This window comes from Salvelinus namaycush, unplaced genomic scaffold (assembly GCF_016432855.1).
Source record: "Salvelinus namaycush isolate Seneca unplaced genomic scaffold, SaNama_1.0 Scaffold1767, whole genome shotgun sequence".
Taxonomy (NCBI): Eukaryota; Metazoa; Chordata; class Actinopteri; order Salmoniformes; family Salmonidae; genus Salvelinus; species Salvelinus namaycush.
This window is the reverse complement of record NW_024058527.1, coordinates 42,501-48,248: the sequence shown is the minus strand read 5'-3', so window position 1 is coordinate 48,248 and position 5,748 is coordinate 42,501.

Sequence of the window (5,748 nt, the reverse complement as noted above, 5' to 3'; positions counted from 1 at the left end):
AAAAACAAAAAGAAAAAATGGATTTCCAGTAATAGGCTGAAGTATTGCAACCACGAAATAGACTGTCAAAAAAAGCAATCGGAAATACAATCGGTGTCGTTTTAACCTGAATTTATATGTTATGTTTATTCAATGGTAATTGGAATATGTTTTATGTGACATGGGACAAAGGGAAGGTTGGAAGGAAGGCGACACTGTTGTAGCGTGTGGAGTGTGTCAATCTGAATGACATTTCGTGGCCAAATGGAATCGAATCCCAGCTGATTCTGTTTGGAGTGTGTGTGTGTGTGTGTGTGTGTGTGTGTGTGTGTGTGTGTGTGTGTGTGTGTGTGTGTGTGTGCGTGCGTGCGTGCGTGCGTGCGTGCGTGCGTGCGTGCGTGCGTGCGTGCGAGACCTGGATTTTCTCTTCGTTTGCTGTAAGAGATGGTGTGTAGCCCTAGCCTATATCTCCGTCATTGAGATTCACACGTCTAGCTGGTCTACGGTTTCATATTCATGGTTCCTCAGCTGGTGTCATCGAGGGCTATATACTATACAGAACCTTCTGTCATCCTATCCTTCCCCGGCTTCGGCTCGCAGTAAACGGGGAGAGGTCAGAGCCTCCAGATCAAATATTTTTCTTCCTAAATGACGGATTTATTAGACAAATAAATTGTTCGTCTGACTGTGAACCCCCGGGTGATTGAAATGTGCCGCTGTGTCAACAACGTCACCACGTCCATAGGAGCCCTGGACGGTGGTGGATTACCGGGGCAAATACAAGCGGGAAATGAATACAGATCTAGGGGACATACTCCTCAACCCCCCCGCTTGACATCTCCGTCCTGGAGGCCATCCTTCATGGTCATTGTTAGAACCAATATAGAGACGTTGATGGGGGTGATTCACTTCATTCTGCTGCTGTAAATATAAAAAAAATAACAGACAACACAAAGTAGAATAATAATAATAACAATAATAAACTAATCGTAATACTAATCATATTAATTTTGGCCCATTGGCGGTAAATGTATTTCATGTATTTATGCCTTTATAGGCATATAGGCAACTTTTCAAAGGCCTTTTTTTAAATTATCTTAAATAGCCTATATATATAAAAGGCCTTTATATTCAAGAGGAAACACGCCGTTACTTATCTCGTCAAACTAGATGTGAAAAGTCGTGTTCAATAGTTGCCTACATTTCCAAATTGTTCTGGAGTCTGGATCCTGTTTTTGTATATTTATTTTCATTTTTAGTTTAGTAGCGAGAGCACTATAATTACCGTGATCTAATCCGTCTTAACTTGGGATCGTAAACCGCAGCTATAACGCTCTGCGTTGTTCCCACTCCCCATCGCTCACAGTTCCCTCTCAGCTATTGTACAAAGTCATGAGCTCGTAAATCTAAAGTGCCCGGCGCGGCGTTTCCATATGTAAAGGGCTGTGGCGGCGGTGGAATCATTATTTCGGATTGTCACGTGGTGTCAGAGGGGCCTCCTCCTCATCTCGTCTGTCAGGAATCCAATTTCACTTTATTTACATCCACGGGCTAGATTAATTACTCTCGCGATAGTATAGCCTAAAGGAGTTAATTTATGAGATCTATGGTAACTCAAGACACATTATAGGGGAGAGGGGGGGGGGGGGATATTAGGGTGATTTTGTATTTGACGAGAGGGGAGGAAGGGGGGGGAGAGTGAAAAACATGCATTAGTACACAATTATGGTTCCATATAGACTTTTTGTTGTGATGTGCAGATTACTCAAATTATAACGCAATAACTATTGAAATAAATCGATCATTTTGTAGGCTATATCGACAGTGATAATATGCTAATAATTATTTTATTCTGAGTTAGTATGAGACGGCTTTATCTTCTTCTTCTTCTATTTCTCCAGCAGATGTCGGCAATTATTATTCTGTTTCCTTCCCTGTTCTTTTTCTTCTTCTCTTTTCTGTCGAGTATTTTGTCTTATTAACGCAAGGTCAAACCAGCCACTAGGAAGCATTTCTCTAAGGTTTCTCCCCGGTGCAAGTAGAGGGGGCGCGAGCCTAGACCTTCTCGCTCCTTTCTTCACGTGCGTCATAATCACACCGTGACTGCCAACGACGGGGTTTGAGTTCTCTAAAACCACTCAACAGCTCGACAGACAGACTTTTAAAGGTTACAAAAGCAATATTTGGTTTCAGTCGATCATAGAAAATAATATAAGTGTGATTCCTACCAATTTAGTACAATGCGTCCCCTCAAAAAACAAAGGAGGGAAAAGCAAAAGGACGAAGAAAAAAACATGACCCTTTTAAATCCCTATTAGGCATGTCTGATTTTTTATTTGGCATTTGTGTCACCATTACTGGTGTTATACTAGTTATTATTGGTTTAACTGGAACGGATATTGTTTAATCAGTTGTTGTTTTTTAATATGAAACATCTTCTTGATTAATATATATACACGTGGCCAACCTGGTTGACATATGGTGCTGCCGCAGCTGAGTCCGGTAGCAACCGGGCCAGTACCTTCCGGCATCCCCTACGGCCATTAACATATTAGGAGCTTTAGTGCCGTCAGACACCGGGACTTCATCTCGAGCCCCTGCCTGGCCGGTCGGTCGGTCTGAGGAGAGCAGAGCAACAACAGAAAAAGACGTCCACCCCCCCCCCGTCCCCGTCCCCGTCCCCGAGCTGTTTGATATAGCCTTTCAATAATGCATTACTCTTCCATCTGCAAGGGAGCTGTTCACCAGGCTGAATTATTGCAGTTGCGTGAGGTGCAGGCTGCATGGCGCGGTGTTCTGCCCGAGTCGAGCTGTAGAGACAGGTTTCTATATGAACAAGAAGTAATACAAGATAATAGGATTTATTTATTTTTTACTTTACAAGGATTCCAACTAAATTGTAAAGAGAAAAGAGTAAATAAGACATTTTCAACTTCAACCTTTTGACTTGAATTCGTCCAAAAACAAAAAAACGAATTTCTTCATAACAAAAAACTAATAGCACAAAATTATACGTTTAACTCACTAGTTCAAATGACTAGCTTACTAAAAGACAGAAACATAACCCATAATATTCCAAATACAATGTTCAAACGTTAAATAAATAAATACAACTTGGTTTTTTTAAATGATAAAAGTTGTACAACATCTACTGTTTTATAAAACAAACACGCAACAGAGATTGCGGTGATTCAGTTTGTTTGTGTCATTATGAAAGTATGACTCGTACTTTCAGAATGGAACTGCGACCCAGTGCAGTACTAGTTTATATACTCGACAGCTATTTAGAGTTTCTTTCCTTTTACTTGGTGTTGTTTAAAATAACATTGAATTACATCGAAAACAAACCCAAAAAAAAGAATAGACGTTTTATATCAAGGAAATTAGTTCAACTCTAAATTCGTTTCGGCATTGCACTCAATATAAAGAGTCATCATTTACTCACGTTACAGAGAAGCTCCTCTCCTAGCCAAAAGCCAAACAAAAGTAATAAACGCGTTTTTCTAGTCTACAGCCGAGACTAGCGCTTTCATCTGACGGCTCCCCGAAACCCCACTAGCTGTCTGACGGCTTCCCAAAACCCCACTAGCTGTCGGGAAATATTGCATTTTATATCAGCAAAGTACGATTAATATTGCATCACCTGCATTTAGAATTTCGTTTTTCTAAACGCAGTGGGGAAAGTAGAGCCTTCAAACTATATCCTCCAATATCTTGTGGTTGAAATATTCGAGGAGAGGACGGGGTCAAGTCTTTGGTCAATGTGAATAAACACAGCATCAGTTTAAATTGGGTCATTTTTTCTCTTTCGCTTTTTTTTTATTTCAGTCAGATGGAGCCGCCGTACTACTAACGTTCTTTTGGAATTATTCTGACACTGCTTGGAGACGGGTGCGGGTCTCTGGCTTCATTAAATGTTTATTGTCACTTCTTCTTCTTCACTGTGGTAGAAAATAAGGCACCTCGTTGATCTGCGAGGAGATCTCTGGTTCATAAATGTTGCTGTAGAAACTTAACGCTACATTTACAATGGCTTATTAGGCCTTTAACACGGGGGAACTTGATCCACCTCGTCTGAAGACTAATGTTTTTTAGGTTGTTTTTTTTGTATACAGTAACATATTATAGAAATAGCATTGATTTGGTTTAGGATTACATAAGTGAATGAACATATGTAAAACACTACAGAACCATGTTATCAATTATTAGGTTAATTTATTGATCAATTTATTTACATATTAGCAAAATGTGGTTAAAAGACGTGTATGTGTTAGGTCTACAGGCCAGGTCTACATTAAAGAGCTCTGATGATAATTACTCACGTTTTTAATTAGAGTCTCTGTTGTACTCCGCTTATACATTTTTCCAATTCTCAGTTTATGAATTATTTAAGGAACCCAATTGTGTGTATTTCAATTAACTGGTATCTTGTGTGAAATATGAATTGTAATTTTTTTTATTACAGTATAATCATGTAGGCTATTATTATCATCATTATTATTATCATTATTATTATCATTATTATTATTATCATTATTATTATCATTATTATTATTATCATTATTATAATTATTATTTTCATTTTCATTTTTACTATCATCGTTATTATAATTGTTATTGTTATTATTGTTATTATTACCTGGTATGCTATTATTATAATTATTATTATGATTATTATAATTAATATTATTATTATCATTACACTATTATTATTATTATTGTTATTATTATTATTGTTATCATAATTATTAATATGCTATTACTGTGATTTGCACCAATGACATAGTTCCTTCTTTTTTTTAAATCGATCCAAAAAATAATTTGTGATTTTAAAAGAATATTCCCTTGTGCGGATTCCATTTAATTGTAACAGAATCAAATCAATAGCATATAGCCTCTATGATGTAGAATGACGTGAAAAAAGATTGAGCTAGCAGTGTGTAGTAGTAGTACTGTGTGTAGTAGATCTGATGCTTAACTGAGCTCCGGGACTCAGACAGACAGACAGGAGGTTATATCAAATATTAATACACAGACGGCCATGTTATAAAATAGAGAAACAGACCTCTACACTACACTACACCACGAAGCAGAGTGTAGTGAGTAGATAGATTCACTGTAAACCCCAGTGTCTGGGCGTCGAACACATAAACACCCTTCTAGAACCCTATTTAAACCCATCCCGTGTTCCACGGTTTGACAGTATAGACCTTGTGGTGATGGTTGTGGCGTAGTGACAGATGCTACAGTAATCGTTGTATTACAGGGCTAATGGTACTGATAGTCATTAGAGATTATGATGGTGAGGAGGAGAGAAGGAGGGGAGGAGAGGGGGTAGTTTATCATTGGGCTAATCATCATCATGTTCAATTCTTCTGGTGTCAAATTCGGGTCCAACTTTTGACTGGTGAAACGGATTGTGTTGAGGTCAAAAGATAGAAAAGTGTCCTCTCTTATGGGGCCATCTGTCCTGTCTGTTTCGTTTTGAAATGACAGGACACCAATAGGTATAACATTGTGTGTCGCCTATAACTGTTCTATTGACTCGCCAGTATGACTCAGAACGTTGTTATTCGTGATGTCAGTTGAGTTCCCTGTGTACACTTTAAAATTGTCGAGCTGGTTGGACAAGTACGTCAAACGTAGGCACATGTCACATCCGGTCTAAATCAGTGGATGCACAGCCTGATGACACAGCAACAATCTGCTTTATTCACTTGTAAAATATGTTTTATTTGTTGTGTTATTGTTGAACGTTTCTAACAATGG